Source organism: Macrobrachium nipponense, chromosome 1 (genome assembly GCF_015104395.2).
Source record: "Macrobrachium nipponense isolate FS-2020 chromosome 1, ASM1510439v2, whole genome shotgun sequence".
Taxonomy (NCBI): Eukaryota; Metazoa; Arthropoda; class Malacostraca; order Decapoda; family Palaemonidae; genus Macrobrachium; species Macrobrachium nipponense.
The window spans coordinates 191,182,026-191,206,464 of NC_087200.1; the positions used below are offsets into that span (position 1 = coordinate 191,182,026).

General features: G+C 37.0%; 1 protein-coding gene across 6 annotated transcripts in view; it reads right to left on the reverse strand.

The window, feature by feature from the left end:
• Positions 1 to 24,439, reverse strand: part of LOC135219949 (uncharacterized) — a 290,474-nt gene that overhangs the window by 124,726 nt on the left and 141,309 nt on the right. The window contains exons 1-2 of one of the 6 annotated variants that reach the window (XM_064257191.1): positions 9,011 to 9,070; positions 5,280 to 5,599 (exon numbers count right to left, since the gene is read on the reverse strand). The exons of 2 other annotated variants lie outside the window; for them this stretch is intronic. The gene's annotated coding sequence lies outside the window, so the exon portion shown is untranslated. Of the gene's footprint in view, positions 1 to 5,279; positions 5,713 to 8,984; positions 9,071 to 24,439 lie in introns of those variants that run through there. 3 more of the 6 variants (XM_064257190.1, XM_064257193.1, XM_064257192.1) reach the window with 3 other exon arrangements.

The following is a 24,439-nucleotide window of genomic DNA, read 5'->3' on the forward strand; positions in this document are numbered from 1 at the left end:
TAATAAAATAATGTAACCGTGACCCAATAATATGAATAAACAGGTAAAAAATGAGCCGAAGTTTCTTCATTGCAATCGAGTTTTCTGTACAACGTACAATACTGTATGATCCGCGGCCCATGAAACTTTAAGCCACTACCCGTAGCGGCCTGTCCTATAGTGTTTCCATAAGCATGATCATGGCTAACTTTAACCTTAAATACAATAAAAATTACAGAAGCTAGAAGGTTGCAATTTGGTGTGTTTGATAATTGGAGGGTGGATGATCAACATACCAATTTGCACCCCTCTAGCCTCAGTAGTTTTTAAGATTTGAGGGCGGGCGGAAAAAGTGCGGACGGACAGACAAATAGCCATCTAAGGGTTTTCTTTTACAGAAAACTATAAAGAAGGACGTTGCAAATCTACTGTCACACTTTCTAAAGCTCCATCTCTTTATTTTTTCAATAAAGCAGATCAAACATTCATTACTAAAATTGAACATGAAAACAAGAAGTTCGAAGTGACATCTCTGACCAAGTCAAACAAACGTGACTGACCAAAACTGAGAGATGACAAAACACCGACTGTAATCACTCCCTTACGTCATGCCGCGGAAAAAGGAAACTTCTCTTGCAAGCAAGTCACAGCTGCTGCGTCGTACGCAAGGACTCCCGCGCCATACAAGGCAATACCAAATATACCGGTCCTTAAAAGTCAGGGCAGTGGGATGCGGTACGAAGAGGTTCAAACAATGCGAGGCATTCGATTCAATAAGACGCAGTCTTAGAACAAATACAGTTCGCTTCTCAGAAGATATACTTCTAATAATTATCTTATTTCAAAAACCTCGCTTCTAACGACTTATCTATAAAAGTTACGATAAATAGCTTCTACCGATTAACTCATTTATCGGTATGCTGTATTACTGACGAACGGATTGCAGTCGGTAACTATTTGCACATTATTTCTACATGGGGTAATGGCAGTATAACTTAATTATTATGGCAAATGATACCACGAACACGTAGACAGAGAGAGAGAGAGAGAGAGAGAGAGAGAGAGAGAGAGAGAAACTGCACAATAGCAACATCCGAACTCATTCACATCTACTCGGACAAATAATAATAATAATAATAATAATAATAATAATAATAATAATAATAATAATAATAATAATAATAATTATTATTATTATTATTATTATTATAATTATTATTATATTATTATTATTATTGCTCTCCATAGAACGTAATCTGGATGATATTGCACATAGAAAACTCTCTCTCTCTCTCTCTCTCTCTCTCTCTCTCTCTCTCTCTCTCTCTCAGAAGATTCCATCTTGTACAATTAATGCATTTATTAGTTTCTATATTTGTTACATCTATCTAATATATATATATATATATATATATATATATATATATATATATATATATATATTTAAGACAAACTCAACCTCTAATCACCCTTCCTGGGTCTTATCAATTCAAACTTCTCTTCCCCTAACTCACGGAGATAATCCAATCCTAACTCAATAGCTAATGAATCTCTCTCTCTCTCTCTCTCTCTCTCTCTCTCTCTCTCTCTCTCTCTCTCTCTCTCTCTCGATTCCCGAATAATGAGGCGGTGCCTCCCGACCCCTCAAAGAGTTTTCTAAATTGAATCTCCCCTCTAAGTCAATATCAGGAGCGTCGAACTCCACTTTGCAAGCTTTCGTTTCTATATATATATATATATATATTCTTTATATATATATATATATATATATATATATTATATATATATATACATACACACACACACACACACACACATATATATATATATATATATATATATTATATATATATATATATATATATATATATATGTTAATATATTAGAGCATACACACAGATAACAGTTACATGAGTACTTTTTTTTTTTTTTTTTTTTTTTTTTTTTTTTTTTTTTTTTTTTTTTTTTTCATTCAGATGATCTAGCCAAGACCAAATTCATGACAATCTTGGGGCACCCCTGGGCACTGTCTGTGGCACCCCGGAGTGCCACGGCACTCAGTGTGAGAATCACTGCCTTATTCATTACCAATATACGACAATTCTTGAATCCTCCCTGATTCCTGTTGGATGTTTCTGTTTACGTGTCATCAAATGTTAAAGACTTGTAATAAAAACCAAACAGCTAATTCACTGTAAAAATATTGTTGCTTTACATACACACACACAGATATATATCGTGAGTATTTCTGAATTACGACAATCCTATCTATTTTATATAAATCCCATCTGTTATGATTATCACCTCGTCTTTTTACAGATTCATAATATGATAATGTTCCTCTTATCATTTTAATTGTAACTAATCATTATCCATACGTATGAACGCAAACTTCCATACCAAAGATGATGGACTAATAATAATTCTAATTCAAGATTTTGATCAGTCTGAAAAAATATATCCTGTATGCACTTAAATGAAATACATACAATTAAGAAAAATGACAAAACACATCAAACCCACTGCATGTAACAGATTTGCAATGTAATATATTTCTTTATAAAACAGTTCATGGGATCGCAAAGGACTGTTTGTTACGCTGTGTAACTCCAGCACCACTGAAACTGTACGAAACTTTCACAGGACAATAAAGAGCATTTTTAACGGTGATTACACTCGTTGCTGTAAAAATGACAACATTTATGGCACGTCCTTCTCATAAATAAACGATACAAACAGGTCTTGACTAACATAAACAGCTTTAGAAAAACTGCTGCATTCTCGAGAATAATCATCAAAGAAAAAAAGGAGAGTAAGAGAGATTTCTAAGCAAAATTCATTCCCTCTAACTTAATCAACACCTATTAAAACTAAACACGTTGTCTCATTCGCAAGACGTCGATTTCCCTCACATTTCCCGAGTCATTCACCTCGACACTGAGTAACAAATTGTGAAAACTGTGCCAGGTGTGTCAGCCAGGCAAGGACTGACTACAGGTGGATAGTACACTACTATCCTTAGTATTGCAGAGAATCTCCAGGTAACTGGACGCACAGTAGGCTGTTAAGGAACTTTTTTCAGAAATGACATTCTTACCTGGGAAGGAGTTTCCCTCCATTTAGGGAAGCCGTTGTCACTTTAATCGTTTTAAGAACCTTTCAGGTCAGCGGGTATTAAACAACACCATGAAAGCCACTCTAATATGAGTGTTACTATTCAAAGAATCATAGCCACGTAACCAACATTGTCAATGCAAAAAAAAAAAAAAAATACAACAACAACAACATTCAGCGAGAAGCCGTTTCCCATCAGCGTACGTGACTCGCGTAACAGTATCCCCCTTGTGTGCATATTACATGCATGCATGCAAGCAAGAGCGATGGGCGCACTTGACCACTTCCTTTCCCAAATGCATGAAAGGTCGCCGCTCGCCTGTCTTGGGACGACTCACTTCTCCTGAGCCACAGAGCGGCATCGACTGATCCAACGAGAGCGTGGCCGCTTTCAATACTGACGTCTAAGAGGTTAAACAGTATGTGGGAGAGAGAGAGAGAGAGAGAGAGAGATTTTGTTTGTATGGTGCATTTACGTTGCATGGAACCAGTCGTTATTCAGCAACGGGACCAACGGCTTCACGTGACTTCCGAACCACGTCGAGAGTGAACTTCTACCACCGGAAATACACATCTCTCACACCTCAATGGAATGCCGGAGAATTGAACTCGCGGCCACCAATGTGGTACGCCAACACCATACCGACCGCGCCACTGAGGCGCTCTGAGAGAGAGAGAGAGAGAGAGAGAGAGTTCACTACGCCACCCCATACAGTATAATAAAGCGTTAGCTCTTAATAGAATAGTCGGGGAGGGTAGCAGTATAGAGTAATGTAAGGTGAACAATGGATACAAGATGGGCAAAGGATATATATATATATATATATATATATATATATATATATATATATATATATATATATATATATATGATTTTATACCTTCATAAACATATCTGGAGACATTAAAAATGAAAGGTTGAGGGAGATCTGGACATATACTAAATGGTAAACAGGTTCATCTTTACAAGCAGCTCTAAGTCAAAATAGAAGCCAAATAATTATCCGTTGGTGCCAGAATAACGTCGAGTTATCAAATAACAAATTTCAACCGGTTCCAAATAATGCATGAAAAAAAAGATACTTATTTATCTAAAAATAACGGTTACGTCACGCAGTTTTCCAGGCAGTTAATTCCGTCAAAAGCTGAAAGCTTTCCATAAAATACGGAGATGAAAGCCGACAAACTAAGAGATAACTACAATATAATAATAATAATAATAATAATAAAATAAATAAATAATTAATAATAATAATAATAATAATCATAATATAATAATAATAATAATAATAATAATAATAATAATAATAATAATAATAAGAGCATCAAGGAAATAGAAACCCTAATCCAGACTGTAAGGATTATAGGGACATCAGAATGGAATTTGGAATAGAAAAATGTGCCGAAAATAGATCACTAAGAGGTAGCACGTCCCAAAATTTTCGACTCTATAACAAAAAATAAATAGAAAAATAACTGTTTTCAAATATCATCGAAGAATGATGAAAAAGCAATAGAATTTACCACTTTATGAGGATAAATGCTTACAAATATGAATACAATGGTTTTTCGTTTATCAGCGTGCAAATTTATTTTTCAAAAATACGGCAACGAAACAGGACAATTATCTTTATTAGGCCAGGAGGAAAATTCGTCTTATTCAAAGACTAAGTCACTATACGATAAATTTCAACTTTTGCTGTCATTTCCAGAGCGACTTTAATTAACAACGTAGGTATATTTTCCTGTTTAAAATACGATTATGAACAAGATTCAATGATTATAGATTACACACGCAAACTGGGGTGCCTAAAGATTATATATATATATATATATATATATATATATATATATATATATATATATATATATATATAATACTATATATATGTATATATATTATATACGTACATATAAATATGTGTATGAGAAAAAAAAAGCAAATCTATCGAAAAATGATTTGGTATTATCGGTCATTACAAATCACAAACCAAAACTAGTTTACAAGGAGACTCATACACATTATATATACATACATTATATATATATATTTATACATATTATATATATATGATTATTACATATTACATGAACATAAGAACATACATGAACACATAAAAAAAAACAAAGAGAAAGGAGAAAGGAAAAAATTAAACATACACCAAAACGTTCCAGCATCACCTTACCTTCACGAAATACCTGTATAATTAACCTGAGACCGACGGCAGCTCCATTGCAGCAACGAACGAGTCACCTGCTCAGGCCTCCAAATGATCAACAATGACGTCTGAGATCAAACATTTCCACGCAACACAATAACACTAAAAATGCGACACACAAAGGCCTTCTTTTGCAATTGTTTCACATTTCAAAACTTGCGGGACTTTTTCCACACAATTTAAAAATCCAATACACAACAGATGCTTCGCTTCGACTCGATGTAAACTGCACTGCACTATTTAACTAACGACCTCGTTAAAGCTACATCTGTCTATCTTGTATTTACCTACAAGCAAAAACAAAACAAAACTGAAATACGAATCTTGATTACTTCTTTTTCCATTAACTTAATTGTTTTCATTACACTTATTTATGTGGTAAAATGACAACATTTACTTTCTGAAATCAAAATGCAAAAAAAAAAAAAAATCCATTTTATTTCAGTAAAGCAAAACAAAAGTCCTTTTTATTTCAGTAAGTTCAAATATACTTAGGTAAATATAACATATCGAAAAGGAAAAAGATAATTCTTCTCTATCATTTCCCTTATAACTGATTATTTAAGATAAATTTCTAAACAGTTTCAGACTCTAAAACAAATTCAAATTTTGACTTCTCTCATCTACCAGAACGCCAAGGTTCGATACCCGGGTGAGGCAAAGCGATTCAGGCACTGGACACACATCTGAGAGACGTGTGTTTGACAGTAGTACTTGAAGCAGACAGCGGGTAGGCACGCATGCGGCACTAACTTCTTGAGTGGGAGAGGTAAACATGCTTTCTGTCTTGGAGTGGTTGGTAATTTTATTGGAAGGCTGAAACTTATTCTTTCATTACATCCAGTTGTATTAACATTCATATACTACTACATACAGATTATATATATATATATATAATATGCATACATTCGATATGTATATATATATATTATATATATATATATATTATATATTATATATATGTGACTTCTCCCATACCCATAACCTCACACTGAAGCCACTTACCCCTTCCTGGAATATCAATACGACCACCAAAAACAATTTTTTTTTCTTTTTTATGAAGTGGAGACCAGGCACGAATGGAGGTCTGAAATGAAGCAACAACGCCAGAAACGGCTGCAACAACCTCTAGAACAGCCTTCTTTTGAAACAACATCGCACGTCCGTTTTCTATGCAATGTGACACTGAGCGTATGAGAAAGAGAGAGAGAGAGAGAGAGAGAGAGGTGTGTGTGGAGGTTTATTGTTTTATTAATAACTTGGAAACTGCCTCTCGCAGGAAGGCAATAAGAGAGAGAGAGAGAGAGAGAGAGAGAGAGAGAGAGAGAGAGAGAGAGAGAGAGAGAGAGAGAGAGGTGATTGCAAAAAAATTTAATACGTCTTGCAAGCTGTGCGTAAAATAAAATGAAAAGAACCGACAGAGAGAGAGAGAGAGAGAGAGAGGAGAGAGAGAGAGAGAGAGAGAGAGAGAGAGAGAGAGAGGTGATAAAACTAAAGATGAATAAATACTGGAAGTCAAGTGAAAATAAACATGGATAAAACTCAAGGATTTGGACATAAACAACGGAACACATACGTGTGACGTATTACACAATAAAACACACTTTCACAGTCTCCTTATACAACTCACAAATACTCATTCACAATCCCGAAGTCTGCCAGAGCAAAATTCATAAATAGCGCCAATGTTTGTGGAACCTGCATTATCAATTTTATTTATACAGAAATCCTAAATATTCGCTTTGTTCCCAAATACGAAATTTTTCAAGCCACACACGTTTGGCCATCTCGTTCCCTGTATGTGTATAAATCCCCTGCTAATTCGGCCTTGAACTGCATCAAAATCCCTTTCAAAATCGAGCCACAAGAAGGCTTCATCCCTAAATAACCCTTTAAAAAATCCCATTCTAAATCCCATCCTAAAACGGCTTCGTACACAAAAATCACGCTCAAAATCCCACTTTAAATCCTACCAACAACTGCTTGATTCCTTTCTTACAATGAAAATCCCAGTTTGCATCCCATTCTAGAACGTCTGGTTCCCTACGTTGTTCCTTACATGCATAGAAAACAATCCCACTAACTCCTTCCACTCCTTGTTCCCTCCACCAGACGAGTGTTCAATTAGCGCAGTTTCACTCCTGACTGATAATCAGGAAATACCCAACACAGACTCGGGATGTGGGTCTAGCAGCACTCGGTGCCAGCTAGACCGATACAGAAACGCAACACACAGGACATTTATTAGGTGGGACAGAATACGCTTTCTTCAGAGCAATCGGCCACATTTTTGGCATTAACGAGGCACACGGAACAATGGAATCGGTACATGAAAGGAGAGAGAGAGAGAGAGAGAGAGAGAGAGAGGAGAGAGAGAGAGAGAGAGAGAGGACGCACTAGTTTTCCTGTCCAAGTTATGGTCTGAGGTTATCAGTCTTAACACCTGGGATATTAGACTTTTTCAAAACAAATGACCACATTTTTAACATTAACCAAGCTCAGGAAGCAATATATTCACAGAGAGAGAGAGAGAGATGAGAGAGAGAGAGAGAGAGAGAGAGAGAGAGAGAGAGAGAGAGGCGGGGGGGGGGGGGAGAGGGACGCACTAGTCTTCATGTCCAATATATGGTCTAATGCATCAGTTTTTCAACAGGGATATTAAAGGCGTTCTTTGGAGAAAACAGCCACATTTTTGGCATTAACGAGGTACAGACAACAATAGATTCTTGTACATCACACACACACACACACACACAGAGCGCACGCACCAGTCTTCATGTCCAAACTATAAACTGGGATGAAGCAGGTTTTCTTCAAAGCAAACGGTCACATTTTTAGAATTGACCAGGCACAAGAAACAACACATTCCGAGAAGAGAGAGAGAGAGAGAGAGAGAGAGAGTCTACACTGTGGTCTAAGGCTATCGGTCTATCAGGTGTGATACAACAGGCTTTCTTTAAAGAAACGGCCGTATTTTTATCATTCACAAGGGAAGCAGGAAAAAACAGATTCTGTAGATTAAAATACTGTCTAAGTTTTTCAGTTTATCACTTGGGACCCATGCTTTTTTTCAAAGCAAATGGACACATTTTTTGGAAATAACAAGACGCAAGAAGCAATACTGCATCCCGAGAGAGAGAGAGAGAGAGAGAGAGAGAACGACGACACACCAGTCTTATACCGAAATACGGCCTGAGGTCAAAATTTCAATTCAGGGAAATAGACCTATACACCTTAGGCGGAACGCACGGCATTTCATAACGGGGCAATGACCAGATTCATTCGTGACGTGACCACAAAGTTTCCTCATGGAATAAAAGGACAACGTAAATCTGTTGCGTTGCCATTAATTGCAACTCTTCTGGTCTACCCACACACTATATTACGAGTAGTTACTGCGACCTTACTACTGAGGTTTACTACTAAGTTTCAGAGAAGCTACTCATTCACCAGATATTTTTACCCACTTATTCACACTGAATCACCAAGTGACACTGGGTCTACTGAGGGAATAATATTATTTTTCCCTAGTCAGCCTTTCTCGCTTTGTAGATAAACAAATGAAGGTCGGACCTCTTCCTATTATTGTTATCAAATCCACTGACTTTGGCAATCATGGCGGCTCAAAACATGATAACTCAAACAAACAACTTCACATCGCGTTGCACAGACGTTGAAGACTGTTCAATTATTTTCACCCTCAATATGCACCACGGTCATCCCCACCAAGGCAACCGCCAACACTGACACCACCACACAATTCCCAACACCAACACCAACTCGGGCGAACGAAGATGAAGAAGAAGAAGAAGAAGAAGCAGAAGAAGAAAACGTAGAAGTGAAGCCGTCCTAATTTGAGTGCCAGCCGGTCGCCACTTTCTGCCTAGCTACTGCCAAACTCTAGTGCCAAAATACCCAACTCCCGATCTGTTTTATGTCATTTCGAACTATTGGGCATCACGCGAAGAGGGATTCCCCTTTAGGGCGCCCTTCGACAAAGACTCCATAGACCGATACACTTCCGGAGTGATAGACTCAAAACCTAGACCTACCCGGAGGGCGGCGTTTCATGCCCCACTATAAGCGGAGTGTCCGCCGTAAGTCAGGGCTTCTTTAGGTGCTGCTAAGGAGCAGAATCTCGTGCATCTTACGGGGAAAAGCAGCTCTAAGGGCTTAAAGGGATTAAGCAAAGGGAGAAATGAATATGAATTGCGGGCCGCAGCGTCACGAAACCCTTGGGAAGAAGAGGAGCAGATGTGTCATGGCCGGGGATACGTACATACTCACAAATGCTTTATGAAGACGTTTATTAATATTATCTAACTATAAAACCTGAATAAAAATTAACTTGAATAACACGATGCCGGTAAATATAATAAATTTTACATATATGCAAACGAGAGAGAGAGAGAGAGAGAGAGAGAGAGAGAGAGAGAGAGAGAGAGAGAGAATCCCCAACTTCTTCGCATTGGCATCTTAATAAAATGGATATCGGTAACCAATGCCAGTGTTTGGGACAATACACGAGATCTACTGACAGAAATCGTGCTTTAAAAAAATACGATGAAATAAATATTTTTTACTGCGTACATTTGGGAGATTGCAAAAAGATTGACAGAAATTTTTGTGTTCTAGAAAATACGATCAAATGAAAATTATTATTTCAGGGTACAGTTAAAAGAAGATTACAAAATGACAAACTGTAATAATCATGATTACAACACACGGAATATCTGACATAAGTGACAGTTAGATAAGATGTCTTTAGCGTGACACACACGTGGTAAGTGACAGTAGGAAAGAATCTCTCTCTCTCTCTCTCTCTCTCTCTCTCTCTCTCTCTCTCTCTCTCTCTCTCTCTCTCTCTCTTCATATGCAAGTTATGTGACGCCTGGAATAAACTGCCACCAGAAGTAAACAGCAACAGCGTGGAAGAGTTTATAAGAAAGCTAGACAAAATCATTAGGACACTGAATGAACAGTAAAACCTGCTTCTAGAGATAAGTGAGCACACGGTGTCTCCTCGGATGGACTATCAAGTCTTTGAGACATCCTAATCCTTGTAACTCTCTCTCTCTCTCTCTCTCTCTCTCTCTCTCTCTCTCTCTCTCTCTCTTTCGAAGTGGTTGCAAAATATTTTTCTAAGCTTCTAATGTCTGCATACAGAAAACGCTTCAGCAAAATTATGACCTAGTATGAGAGAGAGAGAGAGCGCAAACTCTGGCTGCAATATGCAAGTATTGATAATTTTTTTTCCCATTCATTCACTTGTCCCTGATACACTTATATTTTTGTGGATATTTTAGCAGAATCCACCAAGAACTTATGTTCACTTCTCACAAATCTGGTAATCCACAGGAAGGGTGGCAACACAGAAAAACATGACACACTTCCCCGTCATATGCAGCGTTTCACAGCTGAATTGAGGACATACAACAACACGGATTGTGGCCAAAGTACTGGGGAACAACGGGTACAAAAGCAAGAACAACAACATGAAACAATAACACTGATAATGACTTGGTGTGTGATGCGGTTAACCAGCTATTCAATATTGCCCTCATTTTCCCCACAGCTGTTGATAAATTCATCAATTAAAACCAGATAGTAAATTTAATTTATAATTGGGAATGTAAAGGATAAGATATTCATTTCACAACACCTGTCACTCAAAGATTCCTTTAGCAATGAAATTCCTCAGAGTTCAAATCAGATCTGACAAGGCAGGGAGGTTATGTAAAAGTAACACAAAGTACAAATAAATTAAATGAATCAACAATAAAAAAAAATTTAATTAGCTCTGTAATGACAACTAATTAATGTATTTCTGTTACTGTAATATTTTAGGCGTTTTTCCACGGGAAGTCTTCAAGAAATTGATTTATTATTGTGATAACATCGCTATAAAGTTTCCAGAGAGAGAGAGAGAGAGAGAGAGAGTTACAAGGATTAGGATGTCTCAAGACTTATTAGTCCATCCGAGGAGACATCGTGTGCTCACTTATCTCTAGAAGCAAGTTTTACTGTTCATTCACAGTATCCTAATGATTTTTTCTAGCTTTCTTTTAAACTCTTCCACACTGTTGCTGTTTACAACTTCTGGTGGCAGTTTATTCCATGTGTCATATCTTGTATGTGAAAAAGTTCCTGCAATGGGATGTGTTGCATCTCTTCAGTTTTAATTTCCATCCATTATTTCTTGTCTGCTTTTCGTTTGACATGAATAGGTTACTGTCTACTTTTGTTATTCCTTCCAGTATTTTCAATGTTTCTGTTAGTTTTCCTCACACTCGTCGTGTTTCTAAGCCATACATGTTCAGGCTCTCTAGTCGTCTTCGGTAACCTATTTGCCTGATGGATGGAATTAACTTTGTGGCTCTTGCCTGTACCCCTTCTAATCTGTTTATGTCTTCTCTTAGTGAGAGATATAAAGTCCTCTTCACAGTCACAGCATAGTTGGAGAGAGAGAGAGAGAGAGAGAGAGAGAGAGGGGATTTCGTAACAATCAGAGAGAGGGTGTCAAGAAGTGTCAATCCACCGATCTGCCAAATCTTTCGCAATCGCTTTGACAAGCCCCCCCCCCCCCCACAATTTACCTCCTGTCAACCTACTACTTCCTCTTCAGATTAGGGGATGAAGACGAAAGTTAACGGAGAGTCTACCACATCCCTCACTCATTCAAAGAATCACTTCAAAAGGATAGCATAGTATATTTTCACACAAAAAAAAGACTAATCTCTGGAATTTGAAATGGAATATAAAATTTTAGCCAAAGACCAATGGCTGGGACCTATGAGGTCATTCAGCACTCAAAGGTCGAAGGTTGACAGTAAGGAAGTGGAGGGACATGAAAGTGTAATAGGAAGAAAATCTCGAAGTTGCACAATAATAAATTAATTGTTAGCAGAAGATGGGAGAAAGATTATATGAACGGAGGTATAGTAAAAGGAATGACAGAGGTTTGCAACTAGGGGCAAAGGGAGGCTGCAAATAACCTCAAGTAATGCCTACAGTGCACCGCTTAATCAGTTATTCGCTCATATTATTTCTCACCTTTAAACCTGGGTTGGAGATTAAAAAGAAAAAAATAATCAGTGATTTGTTTGATTTTTTATGAATCTGATTTTTTAAAAATTTATTTTGGTTTTTTTCGATCCTTTTTTTTCATCAAAATGCAATTTATGACAGAATTACTATTGATTTATCTTTTAGGTTTCCAGTTCTGGCTTAAAGTTTGTACTTGCAATTTCTTTATATCAAAATAAATAGATGCAGCACAGTTATGCTTAAGGTTTTATTAACCTCCAAACCATATTTTTCAATTTGTTTGCTTTCTAATTAAAATAATTAAAAAAATTAAATAAAAAAAATATTTTTTAATGAAAAAATCAATGATTTAATCACTTGACTTAATCGTTGCCAACTCTCACATGAATTCACTGACATAAAAAAAAAATCTTCACGAAACTTCCAGCGAATGAAACAACAAAACTGTCCTGACACATCAGCGACAAAAGCGGAAAGGAAAAAAACAATTACGACTCCATTCGAAAACCGAGTGAAAGAAAAGGAGTATAAAGAAAAACTCCGGACGGGACATCAAGCAACCAAGTGGGTGACAATGCTAAATGACGGGGCAGCCGTCGGGGGAAACATTTTCGGCTAATGAGGACCTCGCTTCAACATTCCGAGGGCACTTCCCCTCCTTTTGAAGGGCGCTCATTGTTCCTGGACCTGCAGTAGCCCTCTCTCTTCTCTCTCTCTCTCTCTCTCTCTCTCTCTCTCTCTCTCTCTCTCTCGTGTATTTTTCCATTTTATTTCGTACTCAGCTTCCAGGATTTTTAATACTTTTGTTTCATCATCATCATCATCATTCTCTCTCTCTCTCTCTCTCTCTCTCTCTCTCTCTCTCTCTCTCGTGTATTTTTCCATTTTATTTCGTACTCAGCTTCCAGGATTTTTAATACTTTTGTTTCTTCATCATCATCATCATTCTCTCTCTCTCTCTCTCTCTCTCTCTCCCCTCCTACTCCTACACTCAAGCGCCTATCCATTATGACGTTGTATCTTTGGAGGACGATCCGATTTGATTTTATGAGATTTAGAACAGAATATTATATAGAATTGAATGGCCTTTGAGGACATTCATCGGCCGAAAGGGAAAACTGCACAGGAAAAAAGGTTTGTGTGTTAACAGGAGGAAAAACTCGCAGTTGCATTAATAGAGAGGGTGGAACGTCAGGAGGAAGAAAGAGAATATGAACGGCGGTACAGTAAAGGGAACGAAAGACGTTGCAGCTAGGGGGCCGAAGGGACGCTGTAAAGACCCTTTAGTGATGCATACAGTGCGCTATGTGAGGTGAGCCGACGACGGCACTATTCTCCTGCAACCTTACCATGGTCACCCAGGCAAGAAATAAGGTGGAAATAAGCAGGTAATTTTACCGCCACAATTCAGTTCCAAGAATTTTCATTTTATTTCTTGAATTATCTCAGGTATTTTTCATTAAAATGCTTTCCTCAATGACATCTCGGGTATGTTTTTCATTAAGAGCCATGTTTTCCCATAACTGCATCTTCCATTTTCTTTCATTAAAATACTTTTTACATCAATTAACCAAATCGCCGTTGCATCAAAACATCCTTTTATTGCAAAATGAACCTTAACGGCTACGTTCACTCAAATTTAAAATTCCTCAAAATCCTGTCCCGAGTCATTTTCTTCGTTAAAATCAAACGTACTGACGAGGGATCTTCCGAAGCATCATCGCATTTGCCGGAGCTCTGTCAGTCGAGATTCCAAATGCATTATGCGGCAGAGGTTTAATTGTCTGAAGACTTTGAAGGGGACGGACTCTTCCGAACTCTCTCCTTGATGAAGGATCTGTGAATAGACTCATTCCTTCCTTCCTTCCTTTCAACTGCGCGGGATTACCGATTGATTGGCTGGTATCATCAGACTGGCGTCACCCATGACTAGCTGCTCTGAAGAGACTCCTTCCTTCCTTTAAACTGCGTAGGATCACTCACTGACTGAATGGTTTCAGTACGCTGGTTTTATCCATGAACTGAAATCAATTAAAACTTTGTCAAGGTTCATTGTTCTGTGTTCTGATCTTTCCTGATGAATCTGAAAACTTTATTCTTCGGTATTGACTGTGTTCTGCTTTTTCTAAAGCAGGCAATCAATAAACAGAAAATCCAGATTTCGAATATATAAGAAGGAGCCACTGTAACATTATATTGTTAGTTGTTCCGGCTTTTTGTCTGTCCGTCCGCATTTTTCCTGTCAGCCCTCAGATCTTAAAAACTACTGAGGCTATAGGGCTGCAAATTGGAAGGTTTATTATCCACCCTCCAATGACCACACATACCAAATTGCAGCCCCTCAGCCTCGGTAGCTTTTATTTTATTTAAATTATAGTTGGCAACAATCGTGCTTCTGGCAACCAACGGTTCGTGGTTAAAGTTTCGTGGGCTGCGGCTGATACACCAATATACCGTGACCACCGAAAAATAGATATAATTTCCGTGGCCATGATTATACGCTGTAGCGGCAGTACAGAAAACTCGATGGCGCTTGCTTTTTTTACTTGTTTCTTTTCACTATGAAGAAAACGATTGCATATTAATATCTTATGAATGATTTACATTGATGTGTAGGAAATATTTCTACAAATAAATATTCTATTAGTGATCTGAAAGGTATATATGTTTATACGAAAACATTCTTAACAGATACGTATATGATTACTGAAGTTAGTCAATCATCCCTTACCCTGGATATTTGAAATCTATATTCGAAGGGTAAATTTAAGCGTTATCTACCGGTGATATCATTCAATTATATATATACAATATATATATATATATACATATATATATATATTATATTATGTATATGATATATATATATGTATAATATATATATGTATATATATATATATATATATATATATATATATATATATCTATATATACATATAAATATAATATATATATATATATATATATATAGATATTATATATATATATCTATATATATACTATATAAATATATATATATATATATATATATATATATATATATAGTATATACAACACAAATGTTTTTTTTTTTTTTTTCCTCGCCATACTTAAAGAGGTCAAACCTCCTGACCCGCGACCGAAGGAAAATGCAGCCGAATTTGTCCAGAAAGGCTGGCAAGTGAAAGCTACTTTCTGTCACGAAGGGAAACCTATAATAGCGGAATTCGAGTACTTCCAAGTCTGTCTTGTTTTATCGGAAACAAATTGAGGCAGAATTCTGGTTGACTTCTGTTCGTTAACTAGTCATTCACCGTCGAAAAATGAAGTCATCTGCGAGGGGCAGACTCTTCGAAGCAAAATGCAAAATATTTACAGTAATCTAAGGATCTATAATAACAGTGATTATAATAGCAAACACACTCAGTTCTCATGAAAACATGAACAATGCAGTAAAGGGCGAATTCCATTATATGTGTTTCCGATCCGCTCTTACAATCGCTCTTTTGACAGGAAGATGCCATATGATTATTGTTATTCTTAAGAAGCACAAATTCTTTCAAAATAAAGAAAACTCTCATGAACGCTCTAGGAACCCTTTATCAACTATAGAGCCCTTTTATTAAGCTGAATAAAATACATACAATAAGAAACACCAGCAACAAAATAACTTGCATATGAAAACTGCAACATTCCTATAAACAAAACTTAAAATACATAAAATACGAATAAACAAAAAGGTAAGACAAACTAGAAAATAATTTTGTAACTTAGGATACCCTCCTCGATCGAGGGAACTCACACCAGACTGTGGAAGTTTATTGTGAAAAGCTACGACTACTGTACGAAGGTTATGACGCAATCCAAGATTACAGAACATTAGTTTTAGGGTCATCACTTGAGTGAAGACTGGAAAAAATTGTAATTGGAAGGAGTGGTTACTGAACACTCCTTACTACCCAACACACAAGGCTTACGTAGAAGTCTCCCTTTTATCTTGCTGCTTCAATGCACGGAGAAGGTATACCCATCCATCGTGGAAATGAGAAACCTTTCTAAAGAAAGCGCACGTCAAAGGGAGCTGGAAAGTCTGAAACTGGATAGAGAAAGCTTCGGGGAAAGGAGGATGTTTACAATAGAAAGTAAAAAAAAAAAAATGGCGACATGAAAACAAAAGAGTAATAGATGAGCGCTTCAGCGGTGGTTGGCAACCTTCAAACTTGCAAGACCAATTCTCCTTTTCCCTGAGTAACTACAAAAACGAAAGTAACATATATTTAGAGAGGACCTTTCACCTACAAGACCTACTAATAACGCTGAAAACGAGACATCTGAGAATTTACTAATGACCGCAGGGACCCAGACAATCGTCTTCTATTGAGCAAGATCTGAATCAGCCATTAGAATGCCATATGAGGTGTCTATATTTCACGAGGGATTCCTGATACCAATGTCACACTGGATATTGCTGGAGTTCGGCATTAGTGTTTCACGATGAGAGTGAGATTAATCGTGGAAGATGCTCTTGTATCATCGTTATCAGTGACGATGGATTTCTAACGGTTTCACAAACACTGGCTGGCATTATAACGGTTTCATAATTTGGAATTCTGACGGTCTCGCATTCCAGTGGGTGGAATTCTGACAGGTTTCACAAATTGAAATTCTGACGGTTTCACCCTACAGTGGGTGGACATCTAACGGCTTCACAATGCAGTGGGTGGAATTCAAACGGTCTCACAGTGGAATTCTGACTGTCTCACACTGAACTGGGTGGAATTCTAAGGATCTCACACTGCAGTGGATGGAATTCTAAGGATCTCACACTGCAGTGGGTGGAATTCTAACGATTCCACAATGCACTGGGTGGAATTACAACAGGGTCTCACACTACAGCGAATGCAATTCTAACAGTTTTCACTGCGGAAGGTGATAAGTATAAAGCATGACAAGAATCGACGTTACTGACTGACCAAAGCAATTGTGACACTAATTACCTAACACTTCAGTACGTATGGAGAATTAAATATTTAGTTCTAGCATTCGTCGTTTGATATGGTGCTGCTACATACGAACGAACCTCAGTCCTGGCCAGGATAATTTCATCATTTATTCCCTTCGGATTTCAAGGGTTCCAGTGGAAAGTGTATTAAAAAAATTGGACTTTAGAAATATCTCAAGGTTACTGTAACATATGCGATTATTGCAAAAATTAATTATACATTCTTAATTTTGTTTGCTCCTTGCTAAGCGGAAAGAAAATGGGAGTTGGGGAGAGGATGGGGGGAATTGTTCAAACTGTTCTGATCGGGATAGCACAAATAACGTTTGTCTTGCAACTTCACTCCTTGTGTAAATACTGAGCATCTAAAGAATGATGTAGATACTGAAATTCAAGAAAAATAAAGTTTGTGTTTGAGAGAGAGAGAGAGAGAGAGAGAGAGAGAGAGAGAGAGAGAGAGAGAGAGAGAGAGAGAGAGCCTGGAAAAGATCTTGGGTACCTTTGGCAAGGGGAATCACCCATCCAACCACTGGCCCCCCCACCCTATCACCTAACTCCCCCAACAGGGGGCCCCCTCGCCCTCTTTTCCAATTAGCGTGAGTTTTGTGCTAGTTCGTGTGTGATATTTAAGAGGCTATTTTTCTGTAAATGGTTCTGCTCAAACGATATTAAAACGTCCTCTCTCTCTCTCTCTCTCTCTCTCTCTCTCTCTCTCTCTCTCTCTCTCTCTGTCTCCTCTCCTCTCTCTCTCTCTCATTTTTCACTTAAAGACTCTACAGAAGAAATATTACATTTTCACGAGAGAGAGAGAGAGAGAGAGAGAGAGAGAGAGAGAGAGAGAGAGTGTCAGGCAATCACTGTAAACCTTTCCATGGAATCGGTGGATAAATAAAAAACACGACAAACCACCAAGTTGATCTCTCTCTCTCTCTCTCTCTCTTCTCTCTCTCTCTCTCTCTCTCTCAATTTTCCACTTAAAGTCCCTCCAGAGGAAATATTAGTTAATATTTAAGGGAGAGAAATCGTTGTTCCAGGAAGCGTGGTTTGATCTAACTTCCAGCGAAAGAGTCTTTGAAGTTCATCAAGACGTTTCAAGTGGAGTTTTATTACTATTCTCGCACTGTTGAATAGCAGTTCCAGCCACTCTTCACTTGAAGAATATTTTCAACGGTTCTTGAGTCCTACAACAGTGTCGGTCTTTGGGACCCCTCATCGCGTCTCAGAGAACGAGTGAAGGAAGTATGAATGTTATAGGTACAAAACTGCCCAATTATAACTGCAGGTAAGTGTGTATATAGTACATATGATTATATAATAGAGTATGAATTCAGTTATAAGTACAAAACTGCCCAGGTATAGCTACATACTAATTACTGAAGATATATGACTATATAATAAAAGTATGAACACAGTCACAGGTACAAAACTACCCAGTGATAACTACAGGTAAGTGCATAGTAATTAATGGGTAGAGGAACATAGTAATAGGTATTGCTGCCCCATCTTCTATTCATTAATTTATTCTTTTCTTCTACTGCGTTGCCTTCCATCCGAGCGTATATTAAAAACCGTACATGGTAATTTATGAAGGGTAAGTACACATGACCATGTATTGCTAAATAGGTTTGTTATTTTTCATTTATTTATGTATTATTTTCTCTTCTAGTGCGTTTTCCTCTATATGTGTGTATGATGAAAAATATAACCATTAATAGTAATTACAAGTTATGGTAATGTTTTCATTTGGAATACCGCACGGCAATGAAAGACTATGTTAAAAAAGTGTTTATATTTGGCTGAAAGTATACAAATATTTTTTTTTGAGCGCAGTCGAAGCCTCTTAAAGACTTATATCATTCCGACTACGGAACACACTTTGCGCTTTCATTTCACAGTTTTTATTGTTAATGTTCTTTTTTAATGGTTCTGGCTGCATATTGTAACTAAATGATCGAAAACACATTCTTCACTGCTCGAATAAAAAAAATTTTAACCTCACGGGATTATTATCACAGTCGTCCAATTCGACTGGGTAGTTTTTATAATTTTTTTTAATCTGATTTATATAAATTTTTGGCATTATGCCAAGCAATGGGGCAACAAAGGCCATTCAGCGCCGATACGGAAATTGACAGCACAAGGTTACACAGGTGTAACAGGAGGAAAACCTCAAAGCAGTTGCACTATGAAACAATTGTTAGGAAGGGTGGACAGTAAGATTGAAGAAGAAATATGAACGGAGGTACAGTAAAAGAAATGGAAGTAGTTGCAGCTGGGGTCCGAAGGGACGCCGCAAAGAACCTTAAGTAATGCCTACATTGCACCGAATGAGGTGCACTGACAGCACTACCCCCTTACGGGGGGTTTTGGTAGTGTGGGGTTCCGGGTTGCATCCTACCTCCTTAGGAGTCCATCTATGAGCTAGAGCTACTTCAGCATCTAATTTTTCCCGGTCTCTATGATTATATGATTATGGGTATAATTTCCACTGGCATATCTCATATCCTTCTTATTACTATTTTCAGGTCTTGATACTTATCAACCTTTCTCTTTCTTTCTCTTCTACTCTGGTGTCTTGATTTTGTCAATCAACGTCACGTACCATAGTTCCAGAGGATCTTTGCTTGATCGTTTTCTATCACTCCTTCTGGTTGGTGCTCGGACCACTTATTACTGGAAGGTAGCGGGTGGTGTTTCTTGCACAGGGCTCCAGTGGAGGCCTTTTGCCGCTGAATCACGCCTCTTTTTGTTCTGGTTCTGTGCAAGTGCCGGACATTCGCTTGCTATGTGGTTTATGGTCTCGTTTTTCACACTGGACCTCCCGGATATGGGTGAGATGTTATTCCCATCCATCGTTCTCTGAACGTAATCATATGGAACAAGCCAGCAGTGGCCAGTGACATGTAATTCAAACTTCCAGAGAATATGCAGTTCATTTGAAAGGATCAACAGAAGGTAATAAGAAATACAGAAAGAAGAGATCACTTATTTATTAGGAAAGAAAAATGAATTACCAAATAATAATTAAATAAATAGACAAAAATGAAAGGACCTAAAAAAAAGAAAATATAGAAAGTAAAGACATGGAAATTCTTTCAGGGCTTATAAATAGCCAAGAGAGAAAATAAAACTGTGGAAGAAACATTCCTTCAGAGCTCTAAAGGTCAACTCAAAATTCTTGAGAGATAAAGAGAACTCACTTGTATTAGATAGAAAAAGAATTCAACTGAATTTCCAGAAAGGTTTCGAGTGACTTTCCAAAAAAAATTTTTAAGTGGAAAGATTTCTTGATAATTATAAAACATGGTAACTTACAAATATTGATAATTAATAAAACATGGTAACTTATAAATATTGATAATTATAAAATATGGTAACTTATAAATATTGATCATTATAAAATATGGTAACTTACAATATTGATAATCATAAAATATGGTAACTTACAAATAAAGTCAGTGTTATTGCGGTTACAAAAGACCCTTTAGGATAATCAATATAATTGTTGATATCTAGGCGATGTCGCGTGGAGAAAATCGTACAATTTCATATAAATATATATATATATATATATATATATATATATATATATATATATATATATATATATACTATCATACATATACGTATTAAAATACACACACACACATATTTTATATAAATATATATATGTATATATATAATATATATATATATATATATATTATATTATATAGATATATATATATATCTTATAAGAATATATATAACTAGACTATTAACTTAATTTTCCTAATTTAGACGATAACCAGATCTGATCAATACACACATAAATATATGTTAGTGTCTTTCAGCGCTAGCATCTTTTTAACCCGCTGGGGTAGGTTATTGACGTCAGTGCAGCTCCCGCGGTGCACTGTAGGCATTACTCATCGCAATGGAAGTTATCTTACGAGACTTAGCGATAATCATGTATCGTTAATTTCCCTCGTTTCGTGTATGTCTCTCTCTCTCTCTCTCTCTCTCTCTCTCTCTCCCTCTCTCTCTCTCTCTCTTGTTGCAATCCCCTGATTTTGAGAGTATCACGCCAAAAGACATAAATAGATTAGAAGGAGTACAAGCAGGTGCCACAAAGTTAGTTCCATCCATCAGGTAAATCTAGGTTACCGAAGACGACTAGAGAGCCTGAACATGTATGGCTTAGAAACACGACGATTGCGAGGACAACTAATAGAAACATTGAAAATACTGAAAGGAATAACAAAAGTAGACGGTAACCTATTAACGTTAAACGAAAAGCAGACAAGAAATAATGGATGGAAACTAGAACTGAAGAGATACAACACGTCCCATTGTGGGAGATTCATTACATACAAGATATGTGACATGTGGAATAAACTGCCACCAGAAGTTGCAAACAGCAACAGTGTGGAAGAGTTTAAAAGAAAGCTAGACAAAAGCATCAGGACACTTCGAATGCACAGTAAAACCTGCTCCTACAGATAAGAGAGCACAGGATGTCTCCTCGGATGGACTAACAAGTCTTTGATACATCCTAATTCTTGTAACTCCTTGTAACTATAACACGCGAATAAATCCATTACTTTGGAAAATAACATGAAATAATAATTCTTGAATTAGGCAGAATGAAGGTACCTCGGTATGAAATCTGGAACAATAAATATCTTCACGACATTTTTTTGATATAAATGATAAACAAATATCTTTCCGCTAGAGGACGAGGAGCATTAAAATCCTCTTCCCCATTACCGACATTTTTTGACGTTAATGGAACAACGGAAATAGAGGGACTTTCGTGTCTCCTTTGTAATATAAACAATTTAGTAAAGCGGCAACCATAATTGGACAAAAACTAGTAAGGCCTAAAAGAAACGAGCGGAAATGACACAAGGCCTACAAAGGCCTATGAATGGGAGGCCGTATCTCCTTCGCCTCTCGTGTCCAGGTTGGCTTTAAAAGTTGTGTGTGAGAGAGAGAGTGAGAGAGAGTATTCCTTTACCTATGTTAACCCTTGTGCCGAGGTAGTATTTAAAAGTTGAGAGAGAGAGAGAGAGAGAGAGAGAGAGAGAGAGAGAGAGAGAGAGAGAGAGAGAGGCTCCATTGCCTCCCCTTGGAAACCCAAATAAAAACAATCAGACTCAATTCTTTTCCGAAGCTTTCTTAATGGAGAGTCTCCTTTATCAAGTCTGCGAACACTTTTTACCGGCCGCAAGGAGAAAGAGAAATAGAAAGCGAGAAACGAAAAAAGGGAAATAGAAAGGGGAATACAAGATTGTAAACAGACACTTTAGTATATAAGTATATTTACAAATATACTGAAGACTCGGGGGGAGGGGAGGGGGCATATTTCATAGCCGAAATTCGACTATAAATTTAATATTTCGTTTTCATATCTCAGCCCATTTCTTATATAAGTTGTGTATACACACGAGAGAGAGAGAGAGAGAGAGAGAGAGAGAGAGAGAGAGAGAATGTTTACCTCGCAAAAGGATGCACACTCCCCCCCAACCCCCCAGAATAATAAATTTATAAATTCCGGTTACCAAGTGACCTATGCAATAATAGCAAGAATCTCGCCCTCCCGAAAAAAAAAAACTGCCCCCAAATTCAATCCGAGACTTCCCGAGTCGGCAACAGCGGATGAGAATAACACGACTCCAAAAATGTCTAATTAGCTTAATTAAGATGTGGAGAAGAAGGGAAAAAAATGGGAATGTCGGAAGGCGAAATAAATTTTGGAGTCACGGCCACTTCATTATTTCGGCTGTGACGTTTCTTGAGGACACAGCGAAGCTTAAGAAGTAGATTCGTCCTTCTCCGTTTTCTATTCGCTCATTTTCTTTGCTCTCTCTCTTTGCAAAATAATTATTAACGGTTCCGAAGTAGTCGGTCACAGAAACGTTCTACACGGCTTGATCATCTTTCTTTGTTCAAAATAACGAACATAAATTCGTAAGTACTTACTCCTTTGTCTATTAACATTTTTTTCTCGTCCTCTTAATAAAATAGAAATTGTTTTGAAGATTCAATCTATGAACTTTTAACCAAATAATTTACTGAATAAAATAAAGAAACTAATGTAATGTACGATAACAATAAGGACAGTTAAATATATCCTCTTACACGTCCGTAAAAATACCCTAAAATACATCGTCTTTTGTATGTCCCTTAAATATAATTATTCCGTCCTCCATAACTTCATTTCTCAGTTGGAAATAAAAAGTAGAATTCCATTAAACATGCGCTCTAAAAGATAATCATTCTCTCCTTCCGAAAGTTCTTTAACGAGGGCAAAATAAACAGCAGCAGTCTTGGAAAAATAATGGGAAAGTTAAGGTCCTGATAAAAAGCACCACCCACTGCCTGGGGAAAGCTCTATGAGGTTTTGATTGACAGCAAGGAGAGCGAGAAGTCATGTTGCCAGACGTAAACTGACGTGAGAGAGAGAGAGAGAGAGAGAGAGAGAGAGAGAGAGAGAGAGAGAGAGAGACAGAGCAGACAAATTGGGGAGTTGGGGGGTTTCTAGAGGTTCAGAGGGAAACCTGGTACGATTTAAAATTAGGTCTGACGAGATATATATATTATTATAATATATAATGATTATATATATATATATATATATATATATATATAATTATATATATATATATATAAATATATATATATATATATATATATCATATAAATATATATATGTATATAAATATATATATATATATATATATATATATATATATATATATAATAGTATATATATATAATAATATATAAATTCAAGATAATCTTTCCATCCCTTACCATTATTGATAGCAAAAGTACTGTTTACATACACTACATTACCCATAATAGTCTCATTAGAGAACAACAGTGAAGATAGCAAGGAAAGAAGATCGAAGTAGATTTAGTGATAAAAATAGATAAATAAATAAATAAAACCGCAACTGACCTATCCTTTCATCTTCACGAACACTCCATGTTTCCTTTCTTCCTTTAAAGAAGTACCGATGTCCCGGTCGGCCAACTGGCTTAGTTCTATCCGTTCTCTCCTATTCTATATCTCAAAGCAAAGCAGAAATCATCAGACAGCAAGATCGCCTAA